Raw genomic sequence first — 25,549 nt, 5'->3', positions numbered from 1 at the left:
CATGTTTAGGCTCAAAGTTTGGATCATTTAACTACCTAGACATGTTACACTACTCAATTTAGCAACAATTCATGACAAAAATCGGCCATAACCTGTTTATATCAAAAAGCCCCAAATTTGCTCAAGAACACAAACCCTAGATTATTCAAAATTTGAAGTTTAAGGCTTCTAATCATGTTAAACATCATCAATCTAGGTTATACAAGCATAATACATAAACAATTTAAGTCTAATTACACTAAAAAGCATCAAAATCAAATTGGGGAAAAATTAGCTCAAGAACACCTAATTTCGAATTAAATGGTGTTTAGGTGTAGAAATTTACCGTTTTTCTTGAGTAATTCTTAGATATCATCCTTCTCAACATGATTTTAGCAAAAGATTTGGTGATTAACGGTTAAAAATTGAGATTTTTGGGGTGTTTTTGGGTGTATTTTCGTGGGTTTTCGCAGCAGAATTCGGGTGTTTTTGTGTTGTGGAGTATACTGATCGTTCAGCTATTTTTATTTTTTTCTGGGTTTTGGTCCCTCCGCGAGTCGCGGAGGTTTTGCACTGCAAACTCCGCGAGTCGCGGAGTTTGGTATTTTTTTTTTTTTTTTTTTTAATCTTTAACTTATAAATCAATTAAGTATTTTATTTTAAAATTTTGTTTCCCTTGTTATTTAGGACGAGGTCGTTTCGGATCGATGTCCTAGTCCGTCCTTCGACAAAATTTTAAAATTTGTCTTTTTGTAGCGATTGTTTTAAAAGCTAAGATTTTTGGGTTTTTTTTTCAATGTTTTTGGCATACTTTAAATCAATAAGATTAAAAATAATGATAATAAAAGTTCTCGTCCCTCCCTCGGGTAAAGCAATTTCGGTTCAAAGACCTAGTCTTCAACTTACGACGAATTTTAAAAATCATATTCTTAACTTAATGAGATAAAGTAAATTTTTGTTTTTAAATTCACACAACTTAAATATAAAATTCAAAATTAAAAATTAAAAATTGAAAATTCACACCAAACTTAAAATTTGAAATGCATAAAATTAAAATTTCATATTTTAAAAATTAAAAATTTACACCAAACTTAATTTAAAAATTCATAAATTCATACCAAACTTATATTAATTTTTCAAATATTTACAATTTTAAAAATATTGTTTTTACAAAGTTTACAATATTAATTTAAGATTTAAATATTAATTTTAAAAACATGGTAAAAAAATAAATTAAAAATCTTTTTTTGTCTTTTTATCCCACTTTAATCAATCAAATATTATCAAAAATATGCGCCCCTCTTTTCGGTAAAGTAATTTCGGTTCCAAGACCTAATTTAACTCATGACGAATTTTTTTTTTTTGAAATATTTTGGGTTGATTGATTAAAGATATTTATACCTTAAGAATAAACGTTAAATTTCGCAGTGATGTAATAAATTTTTGAATGATATCAATAATTTCGGTCGCCAAACCTAATTTTATTTAATACCAATTTAATACTTTTTAGCGAACAAATTAGCGTTTATTATCAAAAGGTTAAAAAAAAATAAAAATAAAAACTGTACAGACATACCTGTGAAATAGATTTCTTAGTTATATGATCTATTATATTCATAAGATAGTCGGTTTAATTGGTTTTCCATGGCTGCATAGGCGTAACCTCGAGCATTCATTGTCTTTTCTTCTAAACATATGAACGGTCCGTCTCTGCATAAAGTAACAAATTCGGTATTTGAATAGGTTTGATTATTTGAACATTTACCTCCATGTGACCATTTTCCGCATTTGTGACATCGTTCTAGGTGTCGTGCTCTTCTTTTCGCTGCGGATTTTGATTTTCCTTTACCAAATTGTAACTTATTATCTTCGCATCTGGATCCTTTTCTAACTCCGTCCATTCTTTCTCTGATTACTGATACTAATTCACTCGGTAGTATGTCATTATTACGTTTAGTGATCAAAGCGTGTAGCATTAGACCATGGTTTAATTCACAGGCAGTCTTCATTTTGTAAAAACCTAAAAAAAAATAAAAATTCAGAATGGGGGGAGAAGACTAGTTCTTTAGGGTCTGCTAGGGAAAGACCATACGTGTTCCATTTTCGAGAACTACACGAAAACAGACAATCTAACTCTAACAGAAATACATATTATCCTTTAAAGACTTGATTCTCCCCACACTTAGTTAGCTGTGGTGTCGAAATTGTGATTAACTTCGTTGTCGACTTCCATCGGACCATGTATGTAATGTTTAACTCTGTGACCATTAACTTTAAATTCAATCCCATTTGAATTTATCAATTCTATTGTTCCGTATGGGAAAACTCTTTTGACTATGAATGGTCCAGACCATCTTGATTTCAATTTTCCAGGAAATAGCTTGAATCGTGAATTGAAAAGAAGAACTCTGTCTCCTTCTTTAAATTCTTTTGAACTTCTGATTCTTTTATCATGCCATTTCTTCGTTCTTTCTTTATAGATTAACGAATTTTCATATGCTTCATGTCTTAATTCTTCTAATTCGTTTAGTTGACTTAATCGTAGACGTCCGGCTTCATGTAAATCAAGATTACATGTCTTCAAAGCCCAAAATGCTTTGTGTTCAATTTCTACTGGAAGATGACATGCTTTTCCATAAACAAGTCTAAAAGGTGTGGTTCCAATTGGAGTTTTGTAGGCTGTTCTAAAAGCCCAGAGTGCATCCTCCAATTTAATGGACCATTCCTTCGGATTTGATCCTACGGTTTTCTCTAGAATACGTTTTAAAGCTCGGTTGGTATTTTCAACTTGTCCACTTGTTTGTGGATGATATACGGTGGAGATTTTATGAGTTACTCCATATCTTTTAAGAACTTTCTCAAGTTGATTATTACAGAAATGAGTACCCCGATCACTTATTAAAGCTTTCGGTGTTCCAAACCTTGCAAAAAGACGTTTTAAAAAGTTGACTACAACTCGTGCATCGTTAGTTGGGAGAGCTTGTGCTTCCGCCCATTTAGATACATAATCAATGGCTACGAGTATATACAGATTATGATGAGATTTTGGAAATGGACCCATAAAGTCAATACCCCAAATGTCAAATACTTCACATACTTGGATGACATTTTGTGGCATTTCATCACGTTGACTTATTTTTCCGGCCCTTTGACATGCATCACAGGATTTGCAAAGAAGGTGTGCGTCTTTGTAAATTGTAGGCCAATAGAATCCAGCTTCATAAACTTTTCTTGCTGTTAGTTGAGGCCCATAATGCCCTCCTGTTGGTCCTGTGTGACAATGGTTTAAAATTTTACTAGCTTCATCTCCAAATACACATCGGCGTATTATTCCATCGGGACAACTTTTAAACAGATGTGGATCTTCCCAGTAATAGTGTTTTATATCACTGAAGAATTTCTTTCGTCTTTGGTACGATAATCCTTTTTCAAGGAATCCACAAACTAAGTAGTTTGCATAGTCTGCAAATGAAAGGATCCGAAACTAATCATCCGGACGTTGTCCATATTGATTACAAACGAATTACAATAGTTGATAACATTGCGAGGTACTTGCCCTCTATATGATACATCTTACAAACGTTGCATTTATTCTTAAAAGGCAATCTATAGTTACATCCAGAATTGACATAATCGCCTGACATTTCATAATATTCAAATGATCTAAACCGCCATTTACTTAATAATAGTCTCTATGAACTTCAATGACTCGAATGCAACGCCTTATGATATAAGTCCTTAATAGCCTCAAGTAGTATCCTTAGTACGAGCTAATGCACAGCGGAAGACTTAATTCATACCTGAGAATAACATGCTTTAAAATGTCAACATAAAGTTGGTGAGATATAGGTTTAATGCCGGCAGCGATATATATATATATAGACCACAAGATTTCATATATAAACATTTTCATAAAAATATTCTAAGTGGTTGAGCACTTGGTAACCATACTTAACATTCAATCACGTCGCATATTCCCTTTAATATGAAATCTTACTACACCGTACCAAGTGTAGTCACAAAACGAAGTACTGTGCAACCGTTGAATACTGGTCGTCCAGTCCGGTTGGGGTTGTCAGGCCCGATAGATCTATCAACAGGATTCGCGTTTACAATACCACTGTAAATATTAGTTACCAAGCTACAGGGAAGTATGCCAGTGGTACAACTCAACGTAGAATATATTTTTCAGTTACTTGTGTCCATATCGTAAAACATAAAATACATGTATTCTCATCCCGAAATATTTAGAGTTTAAAAGTGGGACTATATACTCACTGTTGTCTTGAAGATATAAATATTTTGACTTGGTCTTCCGGTTGATATCACGAACCTATCCATATATAATATATCAATATATTTTCATTTTTAAACAATCGTCACATATATATATACTTGTTATACTTTTAATACTTTTAATAATTCCTTAGTCCGTAGTTAGCAGTCCGATGTTAGTAATTCAATTTTAATGGTTCATTTTTAGGTGTTTAATAAACCCCCAATGAAATGAATAAAACCCCCATCGTATATGTATTGGTCTAGATTAATCTTGACCCACGGTACCGGTGTTGTCAAATGACGTGTTGCGTACATAAAGTACCGGTGTTGTCAAATGACGTGTTGCGTACAATCATGGGATCTTATGATTAATCTTCTCGTATTGTTTACGGGTGATCCTGAACCATATAAAATTGAATTATGAGTACATATATATAAAATATCATGTTATCTTAGAAAGATGTGATTTATTTAATTTCTCCCAATTATTTTCGTGGCTAAACTAGTCTTGGATATCCGATTTTGTTTCGGTCATAGTTTCTTCGTTACAACTCCGTTTTTGTTGATTCAACTTGCCATCTCCTTGGATCGAGTCTCTCTTTAAGACTATGAACTGTAAATACCTTAGTATGTATTCAAAATCACACGGCATAGGTGAAACTTTAGTGAAACTTATGAAGTTAAACATTTTTGTTACAAAAATATCATTTAATGACCATTTTTCTAAAAATACCTATACTTTGAATTAAATCATGAAATTTTTATGTGTTAACATATTTATAGTAAAAATCATTTTTCCAGAAAATAAACCTCCAATTCAAAGTTTAAGATGGTTTTTAATTATCCAACCCAAAACAGTCCCCGGTTGCACTCCGACGTCGTAAAAACAGTTTTTAAGGTATTCTTTGAAAAACCAAGTTTTACCTTGTTAAATTAGCATATAATTAAGTTATATTACAGGTCTTGAAGTATTTTAAAAGTTAAGTTAGAAGAATCTATTTAGTTTGCAAACAAGTTTGAAAACTTTCAAACTATGTTCTTGTTGTTAAAATTTTATACCACAAAATAAGATAGCTATATATATATATGAATCGAATAAGGTTATGAACATAGTTACTACCTCAAGTTCCTTGGACAAGGTTGCTGTAAAAGAGGAGTAAGAACCTAGAACCAAAAGGGTGATGGAAGTGGATGAAAGATTGGAAGTAAGTTTGTGTTCTTGGAAGGATTTCTTGAAGTGTTTTTGTATGGTTTTTTTATGGTGATTAAGTAAGGTTTTTGAAGCTAAATGATGGGGAAAATGCTTGTAGATGATCAAGTATGAAGTTAAGAGTATTTTGAGAGAGAAATGGGAGTGTAAGTATGAGAAAATGGGGTGAAGAAATGGTGTGCATGCATAAAAACGTTTTTAGTATATAAAGAAAAAAAATGATACCTAACTTTGTTTTCTTGCTAAATAATTCATGCTACTTGACAAATGGTTGGTTCCACATGTTTCTTAATCATTTAAGGCTGCTAAGGAGCAGATTTTTATTGGTATATACCAATAGTAAATACATCTAGAAGCTGCGTATGATACGGGTACATATACCCTAAATATACGTGTAGAAATCTTTGAGAAAACGGAACGAGGATTCAAATATAGCTATCTTTTGTGAATATACTTATATTGTTTTATGTATTTAAGTCCTTAAAAGTGATTAAATACATTACTTATACGTTATATGTATAAACATTATAAGTCATAAGTATTTATATCAAATAACGTTATGTAGGGTTATTGTTTTGAAAACTTAAGTTAGTAGTTTCAAAATATACTTATAACTTATTGTTATTAATACAAAATGAGATATTAAAACATCCATAAACCATGTTAAATATGTATATATACATATATATACACAAACGTATAATTATCATATGTTATATAGTTCGTGATATCATCGGTCAAACTAGACGGTCAAACGTTGTGTAAAACTCTTTTCGAAAACATAAGTCTCAACAATTTGGATTGCTTATCATGTTGGTAAGGTTTAATTTATGTAAATATTAATCTTATAAGTATAGAACGATCGAAAAAGTGCGGGTCAACTTTAGGGTTTTTGCTTATCGTGTCGGAACCATATAGAGATTAGAGTTTAAATTTGGTCGGAAATTTCCGGGTCGTTACAGTACCCATCCGTTAAAGAAATTTCGTCCTCGAAATTTGGTAGAGGTTGTCATAAATAACAATAGGAATGTTTTCATGACGAATATGAGGTAATAATGAAATTTTATCATTATTTAAAGATTTAGATAAAACGATTTGGTTATGTGAGACGCACGAGCGAAGCTATCACAAAAGAGTGAAATGAGTAAATATAGAATTGTTGTAACCGATGACGTGATTATGATCGATTTCCGGGATTTAAGGGTTTTAAAGAAAATCTTATGTAATAAGATTTAGTTTTGCGGCGATCAGGATCTTCATTGATTTAACGCGGCAATCTGTTTTGATTTCTTTGTCGAATATTTCACTATAAATTTACCTCCTTCCCTTTCTTTCTTCCCACATCTTCTATTCTTTCTCTTTAGTTCCTACTTTAAGACATTCGCTAATATGCTCCATCCCATTCTAACCCTTGTTATATTTCTAACTTTCATATCTTTCATTCTTCTTTTTCATCTATCACCAGAAGAATCTATTCTCTTTTATCCTTTCCTTGGAATTATAATGTTTTTAATTCTCCCGTGCCTTTACGTTGCAATACGTATTGATATGCACGGTTTGTAGTTTCGGGGTTGTTGTTAGGTTTTATACCTTCCCTTATATTTCGATGTTCCTACTCCCGTCCCTTAAAATCATTGTCATCCACAGTTAATGCTCTCTCTTATTTGCTGTGGTTTATGTTCCTATTTCTATTCTGAGGTTTTGTCCCTTCATTTCTTCTTCCCGTCCTCGAGCCAAGCGAACAATGGTCCGAAATTCGTAGGTAGGAAATTTGGAATGAACCTAGCTATTGGTTTTAGAATGAAATTGTAATGGCACGATCTTGATTCGTTAAATTACTCGAATATTTCGAAAAAATAGAACTATCAAGGTGATACGTTCTAATATGTTTGGAGACTTGATAGAAGGTAAGAGCCGTGTAACATGGCACATGATGACGGTACTGTGAATCATCACATTCCATTAGAAACTTAACATGACTTACTGTAATATAATGAAGTTGATCAAGTTTCATTATATTATACTAATTCATGCATCAGTTCCCAACACTACTTTAAAACATTCATATTTTAAACTTGGAGGTTTCAAAATTTAGAAATTGACACAGTTTCTTTTATGTTGTAATGCAGATATTACGGAGAGATAAATATTCTCAGATAAGAGTAGTTGTGAAAATATCTCCAGAAATATGGAGAATATGTATAACGGAAGATATGAAGATATCTTATAATATCTAAGATAAGATGATGATGAAGAATATCATCGGGAGAGGTTTAGAATAAGGGGTAGGGTTTTTACTAATGGTTTCAGCAGGCACTGAATCGTTTGAATCCTTTGAAAGCAGATTCAGTTCTTGTTATTTATCCACAACCTCTTTCATACTTTGCTCAAACCGTTTTTCGGTTCCAACTCTTCTCTTTTTCTGAGTTTTATCGACACACTGTGCTTCATCATCAAACTTTTGACTGTTTAAAATCGTTTACAATTTTCGCTGCTTCATCAGCATTTAAAGAACTACTTCATAATTCAGGGTATTTTTCAGAAACTTCACCTTCGGAGTATGAAATCCTTAGGAATAGACGTTATAGGTATGACTGAGAAGTTTTGCGAGATTTTTAAAATACTAATTGCGGATTCTGCCAAAAAGATGACAAGCTGCTGGTACATGATGTCGTGGAATATGAAAGGTTCTCCGGCAACAATGGTGAAAGGACAAGGTATATATATCGAGGTTATAATAAGAGTGGTCCTACTGAGAAATCAAAGTGGAGCTGTGACAAAATTGACTTAAATTGAAAAGAGAAATGTAAGGTTGTTTTTGCCAATGAATGATAAGGAATTTGACGCGGATAAGTTTTAACGATAACTTCGGTTTTGAAAGTTTCAGGTGTATAACTGTATGCATAAATCTTTCTTCCGTAAACGAGGTGCGGCTGGTTCAACTTCTCGATTGAAGTGTTTTCAAGAATCATGAAAAGATTTGAACGAGGATTATAATTGTCGAAGTACAAATGAGGTTTAGGATGAAATCAAGTGGCAAACTTGAAGAATTATTTAGTTTCATATGTTATAATCAATATTTTAATTTAATTCATTTTAATTGTCCAAAGTTAGCAGTCCAATAGTCCGATGGTTCAATGATTCATATATAATTTAATATATAATATTCGAATTAAATAATACGTATCGTGACCCGTATACCGGTCTCGGTGTCGATCACAACTCAAAGTATATATATATTTTGAAATCAACTCCGACCCTGTATAGCCAACTCCCGCCTTCACATATAGAGTGTCTACGGTTGTTCTGAAATATATATATAGATGGGTCGATATGATAAGTCGAAACCTTGCATACGTGTCCCGTTATTTAAAGTGCGTAAAAGTAAATAACAGAAATTAAATGATGATAAATAAAATTGCGAGAATGTAAATTGCGATAAATTAAATGTTAATCAGTTAACTGGGAACAGTTAGCCGGAACAGTTAGCGTGAAATCCTATCACAATTTCAATTAATTAATTCGTTTGTTTCTAACACTTTTTATTTTTGTCCAATGTTTTCTTCATTATGCCACTTGTTGGATTCTGATAGATCAAAATCCAAATATGAAATTTGAATAGAAATGGTTATTCTGTGGTGAACGGATACGTATATCGGTAGTTGTAAGTAGGATAGTAAATGACCGTTGAATCAGATTTAGAGAATGTACAACGTAACTTATTAATGTGAATTCTAAATATTCCTCGGGTACTACCCACCCGTTAAAATATTTTCATCATTAACAGTTTGTACGAAAGAATTTTTAATTACAATCTTTATAAAAATATACTTGCATATATATTTTCTTCAGATGTAATCATAGATTCAATGAGTCAATGAAGTATTAAACTCATTTGATTTATCGTTAATACTAGATTACATAACTTCTAAAGCATTAGAGATTACATAATTGCCAGGTCGAATGAAGATAAATGAGGTAAAACGATACGTAAAGCGAAGATAATCGATGTAGAACGATATATAGAACGAAGATCATACTCGAAGTTCCGATGAGGTTTTTGAGGTATGTGGTGTTGATATCCGAGATACAGTTTGTGATGTTGAGATTTTGGGGGTGACAAGAGTACTGTCGGTGTTGTTGATAGTGATACAGATTATGCTGCTGGTGCTGCTGCTGGTGTTTGTAAACTTCGCACCGTATTTTCTAAAGCCACTACCCGAGCGCGAAGCTCGTTGACTTCTTCTATTATACCGGGATGATTGACAGTTGGAACGAGCGAATGAACAAGATTCGAAATATGGGATAGTATGTAGTCATGACGAGATACTCTAGAAATGAGCGAGAAAATGGTGTTTCGAATAGGTTCGCCGGTAAGTGCTTCAGGTTCATCATTAAGAGGACAATTTGGTGGATGGAATGGATCACCTTCTTCTTGCCTCCAGAAATTTAGTATATTACGAACCCATCCCCAATTCATCCAGAATAGATGATGGGAAATTGGTTGATCCATTCCGGTAACGCTGTTCTCGGAGCTCGAATGGAAATCCATATCGGCGAAGCTATCGAAGTCGGAGGAATTTGAGCTGGATGAAGAATCCATCTTGTATGGTCGGAGAAATGAATTTTTGGTTTGGAATAGATTATAGGAGTTGGGTTTGGTACTCTTCAATACATAATTTACATATGTATATATAATATCAAAATCCCATGAATTACGGAGAATCTTTGAAATACGTCAGGCAATGTCTATAGTAACAGATACGCTAGGATATGAATTTTGTCTATACACTATCGATGCACTAAATGCAGTAAGACGTGTCTAGACTTAAGAATGATAAGCAGGCAGTTCCCTAAGGATGATAAGCAGATGATTTCCGACTAGGATTGATAAGCAAAACTTTTGACAGGCAGACACGGTCAAAGTCCAGACTCACTTAATGTATCCTAACAACTACTAGTTAGACACACTAATGCAAGGCCTGGTTCGCTAAGACCAACGCTCTGATACCAACTGAAAGGATCCGAAACTAATCATCCGGACGTTGTCCATATTGATTACAAACGAATTACAATAGTTGATAACATTGCGAGGTACTTGCCCTCTATATGATACATCTTACAAACGTTGCATTTATTCTTAAAAGGCAATCTATAGTTACATCCAGAATTAACATAATCGCCTGACATTTCATAATATTCAAATGATCTAAACCGCCATTTACTTAATAATAGTCTCTATGAACTTCAATGACTCGAATGCAACGCCTTATGATATAAGTCCTTAATAGCCTCAAGTAGTATCCTTAGTACGAGCTAATGCACAGCGGAAGACTTAATTCATACCTGAGAATAACATGCTTTAAAATGTCAACATAAAGTTGGTGAGATATAGGTTTAATGCCGGCAGCGATATATATATATATAGACCACAAGATTTCATATATAAACATTTTCATAAAAATATTCTAAGTGGTTGAGCACTTGGTAACCATACTTAACATTCAATCACGTCGCATATTCCCTTTAATATGAAATCTTACTACACCGTACCAAGTGTAGTCACAAAACGAAGTACTGTGCAACCGTTGAATACTGGTCGTCCAGTCCGGTTGGGGTTGTCAGGCCCGATAGATCTATCAACAGGATTCGCGTTTACAATACCACTGTAAATATTAGTTACCAAGCTACAGGGAAGTATGCCAGTGGTACAACTCAACGTAGAATATATTTTTCAGTTACTTGTGTCCATATCGTAAAACATAAAATACATGTATTCTCATCCCGAAATATTTAGAGTTTAAAAGTGGGACTATATACTCACTGTTGTCTTGAAGATATAAATATTTTGACTTGGTCTTCCGGTTGATATCACGAACCTATCCATATATAATATATCAATATATTTTCATTTTTAAACAATCGTCACATATATATATATACTTGTTATACTTTTAATACTTTTAATAATTCCTTAGTCCGTAGTTAGCAGTCCGATGTTAGTAATTCAATTTTAATGGTTCATTTTTAGGTGTTTAATAAACCCCCAATGAAATGAATAAAACCCCCATCGTATATGTATTGGTCTAGATTAATCTTGACCCACGGTACCGGTGTTGTCAAATGACGTGTTGCGTACATAAAGTACCGGTGTTGTCAAATGACGTGTTGCGTACAATCATGGGATCTTATGATTAATCTTCTCGTATTGTTTACGGGTGATCCTGAACCATATAAAATTGAATTATGAGTACATATATATAAAATATCATGTTATCTTAGAAAGATGTGATTTATTTAATTTCTCCCAATTATTTTCGTGGCTAAACTAGTCTTGGATATCCGATTTTGTTTCGGTCATAGTTTCTTCGTTACAACTCCGTTTTTGTTGATTCAACTTGCCATCTCCTTGGATCGAGTCCCTCTTTAAGACTATGAACTGTAAATACCTTAGTATGTATTCAAAATCACACGGCATAGGTGAAACTTTAGTGAAACTTATGAAGTTAAACATTTTTGTTACAAAAATATCATTTAATGACCATTTTTCTAAAAATACCTATACTTTGAATTAAATCATGAAATTTTTATGTGTTAACATATTTATAGTAAAAATCATTTTTCCAGAAAATAAACCTCCAATTCAAAGTTTAAGATGGTTTTTAATTATCCAACCCAAAACAGTCCCCGGTTGCACTCCGACGTCGTAAAAACAGTTTTTAAGGTATTCTTTGAAAAACCAAGTTTTACCTTGTTAAATTAGCATATAATTAAGTTATATTACAGGTCTTGAAGTATTTTAAAAGTTAAGTTAGAAGGATCTATTTAGTTTGCAAACAAGTTTGAAAACTTTCAAACTATGTTCTTGTTGTTAAAATTTTATACCACAAAATAAGATAGCTATATATATATGAATCGAATAAGGTTATGAACATAGTTACTACCTCAAGTTCCTTGGACAAGGTTGCTGTAAAAGAGGAGTAAGAACCTAGAACCAAAAGGGTGATGGAAGTGGATGAAAGATTGGAAGTAAGTTTGTGTTCTTGGAAGGATTTCTTGAAGTGTTTTTGTATGGTTTTCTTATGGTGATTAAGTAAGGTTTTTGAAGCTAAATGATGGGGAAAATGCTTGTAGATGATCAAGTATGAAGTTAAGAGTATTTTGAGAGAGAAATGGGAGTGTAAGTATGAGAAAATGGGGTGAAGAAATGGTGTGCATGCATAAAAACGTTTTTAGTATATAAAGAAAAAAAATGATACCTAACTTTGTTTTCTTGCTAAATAATTCATGCTACTTGACAAATGGTTGGTTCCACATGTTTCTTAATCATTTAAGGCTGCTAAGGAGCAGATTTTTATTGGTATATACCAATAGTAAATACATCTAGAAGCTGCGTATGATACGGGTACATATACCCTAAATATACGTGTAGAAATCTTTGAGAAAACGGAACGAGGATTCAAATATAGCTATCTTTTGTGAATATACTTATATTGTTTTATGTATTTAAGTCCTTAAAAGTGATTAAATACATTACTTATACGTTATATGTATAAACATTATAAGTCATAAGTATTTATATCAAATAACGTTATGTAGGGTTATTGTTTTGAAAACTTAAGTTAGTAGTTTCAAAATATACTTATAACTTATTGTTATTAATACAAAATGAGATATTAAAACATCCATAAACCATGTTAAATATGTATATATACATATATATACACAAACGTATAATTATCATATGTTATATAGTTCGTGATATCATCGGTCAAACTAGACGGTCAAACGTTGTGTAAAACTCTTTTCGAAAACATAAGTCTCAACAATTTGGATTGCTTATCATGTTGGTAAGGTTTAATTTATGTAAATATTAATCTTATAAGTATAGAACGATCGAAAAAGTGCGGGTCAACTTTAGGGTTTTTGCTTATCGTGTCGGAACCATATAGAGATTAGAGTTTAAATTTGGTCGGAAATTTCCGGGTCGTTACAGCAAACCATGGGATTTCTTTATAATCTATCTTCAATAGATATTCATCAGGAAAGTTGTCTTGTATGGCCGATTCATTTAGAACTTCTAATTCGGGATTTTCAAGACGGGAAAGATGATCAGCGGCGAGATTTTCTGCTCCCTTTTTATCTCGGATTTCAATATCAAACTCTTGTAAGAGTAAGATCCAACGGATTAATCTTGGTTTAGCATCTTGTTTTGAAAATAGGTATCTAAGAGCAGAATGGTCTGTATAGACCACCGTTTTTGCTAGAACGAGATATGATCGAAATTTGTCAAAAGCAAAGACAATAGCAAGGAGTTCTTTTTCAGTAGTTGTATAGTTCGTTTGTGCTCCTTGTAATGTCTTACTAGCATAATATATAGGTTGAAATCGTTTTTCAATCTTTTGTCCTAAAACGGCTCCCATTGCAAAATCACTTGCATCGCACATTAGTTCAAATGGTAGATTCCAATTTGGTGTTATCATGATCGGTGCATTAGTGAGTTTTTCTTTAAGAATATTAAAAGATTTGATACACTCATCTGAAAAGATGAATGGCGCATCCTTTTCTAGGAGTTTATTCATAGGAGTGGCAATTTTAGAAAAATCTTTTATGAAACGTCGGTAAAAACCGGCATGCCCTAGAAAACTCCTAACTCCTCTAACATTGGTGGGATGTGGAAGTTTAGCAATTACATCTACTTTAGCTCTATCCACTTCAATTCCTTCTTTTGAAATTTTATGTCCAAGAACGATGCCTTCTTTAACCATGAAATGGCATTTCTCCCAATTAAGTACTAGATTTGATTTTTCGCATCTAATTAGCATTCGTTCCAGATTAACTAGACATGATTTAAATGTATCACCGAAGACTGAAAAGTCATCCATGAATACTTCCATGCATTCTTCTATCATGTCGTGAAAAATCGCCATCATACACCTTTGAAAGGTTGCAGGGGCGTTACAAAGTCCAAATGGCATGCGTTTGTAAGCAAAAGTACCATAAGGGCACGTGAATGTGGTTTTCTCTTGATCTTCGGGTGCTATTGGAATTTGAAAATATCCGGAAAATCCATCTAGAAAACAATAGTAAATATTTCCGGCTAATCTTTCCAACATTTGATCTATGAAAGGTAAGGGAAAGTGATCTTTTCTGGTGGCGTCATTTAATTTTCTATAATCAATACACACACGCCATCCTGTTACAGTCCTGGTAGGAATAAGCTCATTTTTCTCATTTGTGATGACAGTCATGCCACCCTTCTTAGGCACGCATTGAACTGGGCTTACCCATTGACTATCAGAGATTGGATAAATTAAACCTGCATCTAGCAGTTTAATAATCTCTTTCTTAACTACATCTTGCATATTAGGATTTAGTCTTCGTTGGCGTTGCACATACGTTTTATGACCTTCTTCCATAAGGATTTTATGTGTGCAATACGAAGGACCTATTCCTTTAATATCATGAATCTTCCATGCAATGGCTGGTTTATGAGCTTTCAACACAGAAATGAGTTGTGATTTCTCATTTTCAGTAAGAGAAGACGATATTATTACAGGTAATTCAGATTCACCATGTAAATAAGCGTATTCCAAATGGTTTGGAAGTGGCTTTAATTCTAATTTCGGAGGTTCTTCTATCGATGATTTGTATCGATATCTGTCTTCTTCTTTTAGCATTTGAATTTCTTCTGTTGTTGGTTCATATCCATTAGCTATAAGTGTAGCTAACATTGCAGCTTCATCAATTGGTTCATTACCTTCTCCTAAAGAACATTCTCCTGTTCCTTGTAATTCTGGAAATTCTTCTAATAATTCTGCATGTGCATCTATAGTTTGAATATAATAACATGTATCATCTGCAGATTGTGGTTGTTGCATTGCTCTATCAATTGAAAAGGTAACACTCTCATCCTCTATACTTAGGGTCAATTTCTTACCGAACACGTCTATCATTACTTTAGCCGTGTTTAAAAATGGTCTTCCTAATATGAGAGGAACTTGAGAATCTTCTTCCATGTCCAAAACAACAAAATCTACTGGAAATACTAAAGTACCAACTTTAACTAGCATGTTCTCCATTATCCCCCTAGGATATTTTATTGATCTATCGGCTAGTTGTATGCTTATTCTGGTTGGTTTCAATTCTCCAAGGTCTAGTTTAGCGTATAGTGAATACGGCATTAGATTTATACTAGCACCTAAGTCTGCCAATGCTTCTATTGAACTAAGACTACCCAGAAAACATGGAATTGTGAAACTTCCTGGATCAGATAGTTTTTCTGGTATCTTATTCAACAGCACTGCTGAACAATTAGCATTCATAGTAACAGCTGAGAGTTCTTCCATTTTCTTTCTATTCGTGATTAGATCTTTCAAGAATTTAGCATATCTTGGCATTCCTGAAATCACATCAATGAAAGGAAGATTTACATTTATCTGTTTAAACATATCCAGGAATTTGGATTGCTCGGCTTCAAGTTTTTCTTTCTTCATTTTACTCGGGTAAGGAAGTGGTGGTTGGTATGGTTTAACATAAGGTTTATCCTTAACTGTGTTATTTTCATTAACCTTTTCAACTACCGGTTCTTTTTCCTTATCTTGATCAGGTTGTGGTTCTTGTGGAGTAGGAATAGTTTCATCAGAAGTTACAGGTATTTCAGGTGGTTTAAGTGTTGTACCACTTCTTGTGGTAATAGCTTTAGCTGTTTCATTCCGGGGGTTAGCGTTTGTATCACTAGGTAGACTTCCCGGTTTTCTTTCACCTATTAACCTTGCCAGGTTACTTACTTCTTGTTCCAGATTTTGAATAGAAGCTTGTTGATTTCTAAATGCTTGAGCATTTTGTTCATTTGTTTGTTTTTGAGATGTGAAAAACTGCGTTTGAGTTTCAACTAGCTTCGTCATCATATCTTCTAAATTCGGCTTTTTATCATCGGTTTGTTGTGGTGGTTTGTTTTGAAAATTAGGTCTTTGCTGATTATAAGTATTATTGGATACTTGTTGATTGCTAGGACCTTGTTGGTTATTGTATGGAATATTTCGGTTATAATTCTGGTTTTGATTGTAAATTGGTCTTGGCGGTTGATAATTATTCTGATAATTATTTCCAGGCCTTTTGTTTATGTATGAAATATTCTCTCTTTGTTCCATTGTTAATTCATTACTGAGACAATCTTTTGTCAAATGTGGTCCTCCACACTGCTCACAACTAATTCGTATAACATGAATATCTTTAGTCATCTTTTCCATTCGTCTCTCGAAAGCATCTATCTTTGCGGAAATGGAATCTATGTCATGGCTAGAATCGGCTCTAGCTGCTTTAGATGATCTAATGATATCTTTTTCTTGGTGCCACTCATGCGAGTGGGAAGCAGTATTATCAATAATTTTGTAAGCATCAGTTTCGGTTTTCTTCATAATCGAACCACCAGCTGCTATATCTATGTCTTTTCTTGTAGTGATGTCGCATCCTCGGTAGAATATTTGTACTATTTGACAGGTGTCTAAACCATGTTGCAGACATCCTCTTAATAACTTTCCATATCTTGTCCACGCCTCATATAGAGTTTCATTTGGCTTTTGTGTGAACGTAACAATTTCTGCTTGAAGTCTTACGGCTTTAGATGCAGGAAAGAATTGTTTAAGGAATTTGTCAATTAAAACATCCCATGTATCGATCGCCCCTTCAGGTAACGATTCCAACCAATCTTTGGCTTCTCCCTTTAAAGTCCAGGGAAATAACATGAGATATATCTGTTCATCCTCCACTTCTCGTATTTTAAATAGTGTGCAGATCCTATTAAAGGTACGTAGATGTTCATTTGGATCTTCCTTCGGCGCACCACTAAATTGGCATTGATTAGTCACCATGTGTAGAATTTGTCCTTTGATTTCATAATCTGGCGCATTAATGTCTGGATGAGTAATTGCGTGACCTTGGCCAGTGCGTTTAGCTCTCATTCGGTCTTCCATACTTAAAGGTTCCAGATTCTCCATAATTGAATTTGTTGAATCGGTATCAATAGATGATTCTGATTTAATAGTTCGTTCCTCAACAATCTCTGTTTGAATGATTGGTGGTTCCGGAGGAAAGTTTAATGGTTCAGGATCTACGAACCGTTCCTGAATATTCTCTGGATTCTCAATTGTGAGGTTGGGTTCAAAAAATGGATTATCGGTAATTTGAACTGAAGTACTTGGTCGACTGGATGACGATTCTAAAGAAAAATCAACGGCGGTTATATTTGTTAAACGATGTCTTGATCTAGTTACAGGTGGTGAACGTACAAAAGGTGATGAACGTCTTGCTCGGTGCATTCACAGAATATCCTATTAGTTTTTAAAAGGAAAGAAAAATTATAATAAGTTATCCAATCAATAGACTTTTCTGATTTTGCCCACGTTTCGAATAGCCAAAAGATGCAGCAGAGGGGCAGGATTCGTTTGGTCTCAATATAATTGAGGACTGTTTGGCTCCAATAACCCGGTCCACGTACAAATCCAACTATTACTACGAACCAGAAAATTTTGATGTCTATTAATTTAACCACTTAAAATAAGTTTTCGTAATTTTAAGAAATTTAGATAAGAAGTAGAATAAAAATCTATGTCCTAAAAACTAGAATGGCGAGAAATAAGAAAGAAAAAGAGTTCGTCGAAAAAGGTTGAAAAAGAAAAAATGGTTGAAAAATAAAAGGTGACGGAAAAATAAAAGAAACTTATCAAAACTTAAAAATACTTAACTAACCTAACCTTATTACTACAACTAACTTAAAATTATAATCGTAAATTGAAATTATTAATTGGAATGATAATTGATACATAGTAAAAGGTGTCTAAAAATATTAAAGCTTACAGGAAAAACTAAATCCCAAATGGAAATAACTTAAAAAGAAACTAAAACTTAAAAAGGCGTCGCAAAATTCTAAAGCACCTAAATCTTAGTCTAAAGAAAAAGCACTTAAGGAATTCTACGGCAAAGCCTAAAAATCTAGGAGTAAAAATAACTATAGCAAAAACTAAGTTTAAAATTAATTATGAGCTAAAAAAAAAAAATACAAATATTACGCTACAACGATTAAAAAGGTACAAAATATAAAAATATACAAAAAGTTGTAAAAAGTACAATTTTTATAAAAATATTATTTTTATATTATTTATTTAATAAAACTATTAATTTTATAATTTAATAAAACTAATTTAATACTAAATACAACAAATTAAATAAAAAGTAAAAATAAAACTAAAACTAATAATAATAATAATAATAATTAGGTTTTAATAATAATTAATTAATAATAACCGTAATTAATGCAGGTTTAGGGCTTCCTGTCGCCTGTCAGAAGGTCTCCGCGAGTCGCGGCAATTATTGAAGTAAACCTCGCGAGTCGCGGGGTTCAGAAATTCTGTTGACAGCTGATAATTTTTACGCGTTTTCTTTATTTTTTTTTTATTTTTTTTATTTTCTGTTTTTAATTTAAATAAACGATTTTAAAATAAAACTTATATTTTTATAAACTAAAATAGAAATAAAGAAACTTATAAAAGTTAAATATTTACAAAATCTTAAAAATACATATATTTTTGTTTTTCTTTTTATATTTTTGAATAATTAAAACGTATTTTTACAAAAATGAATTTTAATAAAAGTAGATAAAAATCCTTTTTTTTTTTTATATTAGCGTTGCGCTTCCGGCTTTTAAGAGTTTTTCCCCGGCAGCGGCGCCAAAAATACTTGATGTCAAAGCGAGGTGTATATAAAATAGTTAATATTTTACTAGAAAAATACTATTAAATACGATACAATTTTACACAAGATATTTATTTATTTATAGAATGGATATACTTAAACCTTGCTACAACACTTATAGGCAGTGTACCTAATCGTACAGTAGTGTAGTTTTTAGTAAGTCCGGTTCGTTCCACAGGGAAATCTTTAAACAAAGCTCAACGCTATATTAGTTTACTTTTATAAAAATACAAATATATATATAAGTAATATTATTATTATAAAGGGGGGTTTTTACCGTTTAATGACCGGTTTGTCGATTTTAAGACTTTAGTCGCAGTTAAAACCTAATGTAAAATATAAAATAAATACAAGACTTAAATTAAAGCGTAAAGTAAATAACGATAATGAAATTGCGAATAATAAAAATGCGATATAATAAAATTGCGATAATTAAAAAGTACGATAATTAAAAGTGCGATTAAATAACAATGAATAAAAGTGCGATAATTAGAAGTGCAATTAAATATAAAATAAAGGAAATTAAATATGAAATAAAAGAATTATGCTTATTTAAACTTCCGTAATCATGATGTTTGACGTGTTGATTTTAGTTTTATGCCCATGGGTTAATTGTCCTTTGTCCTGGATTATTCAATATGTCCGTCTGGTTTTTGTCCATAACAGTCCATCAGTCATAAATATAAATTGCAAGTGTCCTTGTCAAATTATTATTATACCCGAAGTTAAATATTCCAACTAATTGGGGATTCGAATTGTAACAAGGTTTTAATACTTTGTTTAATGAATACACCAGGTTATCGACTGCGTGTAAACCAAGGTTTTACTACTTTGTTAACAATTACACCAATTACCCTTGAATGTAATTTCACCCTTGTTTTAATTATTCTAGTGGCTATAAATCCATTTCCGTGTCCGGTTAAATGAACGATTATTCGTACATATAAATACCCCGCCCATCGTGTCCGATCGAGTGTATATGGTAATTTATAGGGACGCCCAATTGTAAATCTTTATATTAACATTAACAAACTTTCATTTAGTTAAACAAATATAAAGCCCATTAATAGCCCATAGTCTAATTTCCACAAGTGTCGTTCTTTTGTCCAAACCCCAATTATGGTACAAAGCCCAATTACCCAATTTTAGTAATTAGCCCAACATCATGATTACTTCGTTTTAAATAAGCATAATAATAACTTAGCTACGAGACATTAATATAAAAAGGTTGAACATAACTTACAATGATTAAAAATAGCGTAGCGTTACACGGACAGAATTTCGACTTACACCCTTACAACATTCGCTAACATACCCTTATTATTAGAATTAAAATTAAAATTAAAATTAAAATATAAATTATATATATATATATATCGTATGATAAGAAGAAAAAAAAATGATGAAATTTGATCAGAATTCGGTTGGCTTTATAGCCAGAGTTGAAAATTGGGGCTCCGCGACTCGCGGCAAAATGCCCTTAAAACTCCGCGAGTCGCGGAGATGTATTTACAGCTCACACCCTTGGAGTTTCTTGCTGCCGACGGTTTTTAATATATATATATAATTAATATAATTAATTATATATTATATTATATTTATATACATAGTTAACTTGTAATTTTTAGTCCGTTGCGTCGAGCGTTAAGAGTTGACTCTGGTCCCGGTTCCGGATTTTCGAACGTCCTCGCGTACAATTTAATATCTTGTACTTTGCGTTTTGAATCTTGTACTCTTGTGATTTCGAGACGTTTCTTATCAATAATTGGAACCTTTTTGATTGTCTTTTGTTCTTTTGAGCTTTTTGGTCGTTTGCGTCTTCAAATCGTCGAATCTGTCTTCTGTCTTCACCTTTTATTATTTAAACGAATATCACTTGTAAATAGAACAATTGCAACTAAAAGCTTGTCTTTCTTGAGGAATAATGCTATGAAATATATGTTCGTTTTTAGCATTATCAATTATGGACCAAGAGAAATTGATAATGAAGTTAATCACAATTTCAACACCACAGCTACCTAAGTGTGGGGAGATTCGAATGTTCTAAAAAGATAATGCTGCCTAAAGTTATTTGTTCTGTTCTCGTGTAGTTCCGAGAATGGAATCCGATTGGTCTTTTCCGCTAGCAGACACTAAAGAACTAGTTTTCTCCCTCCATTCTGAATTTTTATTTTTTTTAGGTTTTATTTGAAATTAATATGCATTTTAATTTATGTTTTATTGTGATTTTAAAAAACAAAATTTACTTTATTTCATTAAGTTAAAAATATGATTTTTAAAATTCGTCGTGAGTTGAAGACTAGGTCGTTGAGCCGAAATTACTTTACCCGAGGGCGGGGCGACAAATTTTGTTATCATTATTTTTAATTTTATTGATTTAAAGTATGCCAAAAATATTATACTTTATAAATTTTTGAAAAGTGGGGTTATAAACCAAACTTCAAATATATATATATATATATGTTTGTATTTTATCTTATGTACAAAACAGGGTAAAACAGCGCACTTTCAAAGACTGTCATGAAGTTCAGCAAAAGCTACTGATTTTGACAAGACGCAAAAAATCAAATGTGAAATAACAATATGTTTGCAAACTCGGTATTTTTAATCACTTTTCTACGCTAATCACCCTCATGAATTTAAATTATAGTCTGATTTCATGCAAATGAGGGCATTGCATGATCTTAAGTGTGGGGAAGGGTTATAAATTCTCTCAGGTTTATACTTGGTTTATTTGCCAAATTTTGTGAAAATTTGAAAAATTTTCAACTAAATGAATTCAAAATCATGTTTATACATATTTATGAACGATAAAACTAGGTGTTAATGCCGAAATTATCGTTACCTCGGAAAGGACATAAATTGAGAAACAACCTAAAATGCTTGAATTCATTTAAAATGGAATAAAGGAGAATAAAAAGGCAAAGAAAGAAACTAAGTGTGGGGAGATTGTACCAAGTTATTCAATTAAAAATTATCTATCACATATCTTTGTACAAGATTATTGCAGGTACTTTTGTTTTGGATGATACTAATCAGTTTTACCCGGTTTACTGTAACATATTTTAAAGAAAGATGGATCTACACGATGAATCAATTCCATCATTAAAAGGAAGTAAAGTCTTCCGAAAAAGACACGCGCTTCTTGATTTAGGTCAAGAAGTTGTCGTCCAGACCAGCTGTAGGTTGACGAAAAATCTAGAAAAGTCATCTCTAAAATCAGCAGGAAATCCACGGACCTCAGCATCAAACAGGGTCGCCAAGTGGTCAGATTTATCCTAACCATGAGAAGGATTTATCTCGTACAATGGGGGGGCACCGTGCAAATTAGCTTGATAAGACTAATGAATCAAATCCCCAGAAAGGATAATCTCCTTAAAGATCAAAAATCAGCTTTTAAGACTGATATTACTCAATCCTAGAGATTGACCTTAAAGATTGAGAATTACAAACTCATGGAATTCAATGATATCTAAACTCGAGCTTGAACGAGAAAATATTTTGATCAAAAATAAAACCGATTTGTTTTCTGAAAACCTATTTTCAATGCGTTCATTACCATTGAACGTAAAATCCTGAGAATTCATTGGAATTCATTAGGTCACCTGAACCAAATCGGGTGTCAACCGTAAGAACGGTGGTTGCATAGCATGGTCGGAGACAGGACCTTGTGCCAGACCGACAAATTATAAGGGTGAGCTTTACTATTGCTCCTACAAAGGATAGTAAAAGCATCCGACATGTTTTTGGACCATAATTAAAAGCATGTCACGGGACATTGCCTTAACAGTTTCTTGTTCATCGCTTTCCTTTACAACCGGACGGTAGTTTACCGAAAGGTAATATACGTAACAAGTAAACTGGATGTGTGCTTTCCGATACCGGGATAGCAGTGGATTACACGAACCTAAAAGTTTTAGCCAAAATATTGATCCACAAATATATTTTGCAACACCGATGATGGATCAAATCGGAAAACTTGTCTAGGGTAAAAGCTAGAATGAATTTTCAAAAAGATCAAATGTTTTCATAAAGATCCAATTTTCCTAAAGGATCTACATTTTTATAGTCATGTGGGACTGTAAACCGCCTTTCAAATGTGCACTTTGCTTTGGAAACCGAAAGTAAATCGGCTATTTGATTGCAAGTGTCGTTGACCTAAACCCGAGGCAACTGTGGATGACACACCCACCTTTAACCATGGTTCTATTGTTACTATCATTGTTTATACCGCCATATCAAAATCACTGATGTACAAAGTGTGAAGAATAAAGAAGTGATTCGTGTGATGTATTATATTATTTCAAGACTATATTGCTTGAGGACAAGCAACGCTCAAGTGTGGGGATATTGATAAGGCTAAAAAGGAACATATATTTCATAGCATTATCCCCCAAGAAAGACAAGATTTTAGTTGCAATTGTTCCATTTTCAAGTGATATTCGTTTATATTAAATAAGTGCGAAGACAAAAGGCGAAAACGACGAATTGAAGACACAAAGGTCCAAAAAGCTCAAAAGTACAAGATACAATCAAAAAGGTTCAAATTATTGATGAGGAACGTCTAAAAATGACAAGAGTACAAGTTACAAAACGCAAAGTACAAAATATAAAATTGTACGCAAGGACGTTCGAAAATCCGGAACCGGGACCAGAGTCAACTCTCAACGCTCGACGCAACGGTGTAAAAATTACGAGTCAACTATGCACAAGAATAAAATATAATATTTAAATAATTCATAATAAGAATAATATTAAATAATAAAAAGTTGTTAATTGAGCATAGTTCAGGGGTCATAAGTGAAAATTCAATTTCTAAATTCGCCTATAAAAGGCTTTGTAATCGTAATGTAAAAACACACCTTTTTCTATCTTTTTCTTATTTATCAATATCAATTATCAATATCTATATTCTATATCTCTATCATAATGTTAACTTAATAAGATATAACAATAATCTTAATTTTAATTTTAAATTATGATAATAATAAGATTTATGATAGAGATCGTTTGAGTGTGTAAGTCGAAATTCTGTCCGTGTAACGCTACGCTATTTTTAATCATTGTAAGTTATTGATGTCATGCGAGGTGTATATAAAATAGTTTATATTTTACTAGAAAAAACTATTAAATACGATACAATTTTACACAAGATATTTATTTATTTATAGAATGGATATACTTAAACCTTGCTACAACACTTATAGGCAGTGTACCTAATCGTACAGTAGTGTAGTTTTTAGTAAGTCCGGTTCGTTCCACAGGGAAATCTTTAAACAAAGCTTAACGCTATATTAGTTTACTTTTATAAAAATACAAATATATATATAAGTAATATTATTATTATAAAGGGGGAGTTTTTACCGTTTAATGACCGGTTTGTCGATTTTAAAACTTTAGTCGCAGTTAAAACCTAATGTAAAATATTAAATAAATACAAGACTTAAATTAAAGCGTAAAGTAAATAATGATAATGAAATTGCGAATAAAAATGCGATAAAATAAACTTGCGATAAAAAGTACGATAATTAAAAGTGCGATTAAATAAAATAACAATAAATAAAAGTGCGATAATTAGAAGTGCAATTAAATATAAAATAAAGGAAATTAAATATGAAATAAAAGAATTATGCTTATTTAAACTTCCGTAATCATGATGTTTGACGTGTTGATTTTAGTTTTATGCCCATGGGTTAATTGTCCTTTGTCCTGGATTATTTAATATGTCCGTCTGGTTTTTGTCCATAACAGTCCATCAGTCATAAATATAAATTGCAAGTGTCCTTGTCAAATTATTATTATACCCGAAGTTAAATATTCCAACTAATTGGGGATTCGAATTGTAACAAGGTTTTAATACTTTGTTTGATGAATACACCAGGTTATCGACTGCGTGTAAACCAAGGTTTTACTACTTTGTTAACAATTACACCAATTACCCTTGAATGTAATTTCACCCCTGTTTTAATTATTCTAGTGGCTATTAATCCATTCCCGTGTCCGGTTAAATGAACGATTATTCGTACATATAAATACCCCGCCCATCGTGTCCGATCGAGTGTATATGGTAATTTATAGGGACGCCCAATTGTAAATCTTTATATTAACATTAACAAACTTTCATTTAGTTAAACAAATATAAAGCCCATTAATAGCCCATAGTCTAATTTCCACAAGTGTCGTTCTTTTGTCCAAACCCCAATTATGGTACAAAGCCCAATTACCCAATTTTAGTAATTAGCCCAACATCATGATTACTTCGTTTTAAATAAGCATAATAATAACTTAGCTACGAGACATTAATATAAAAAGGTTGAACATAACTTACAA

This window comes from Rutidosis leptorrhynchoides, chromosome 2 (genome assembly GCF_046630445.1).
Source record: "Rutidosis leptorrhynchoides isolate AG116_Rl617_1_P2 chromosome 2, CSIRO_AGI_Rlap_v1, whole genome shotgun sequence".
Classification (NCBI taxonomy): domain Eukaryota; kingdom Viridiplantae; phylum Streptophyta; class Magnoliopsida; order Asterales; family Asteraceae; genus Rutidosis; species Rutidosis leptorrhynchoides.
Note: the sequence above shows the minus strand (reverse complement) of the source record.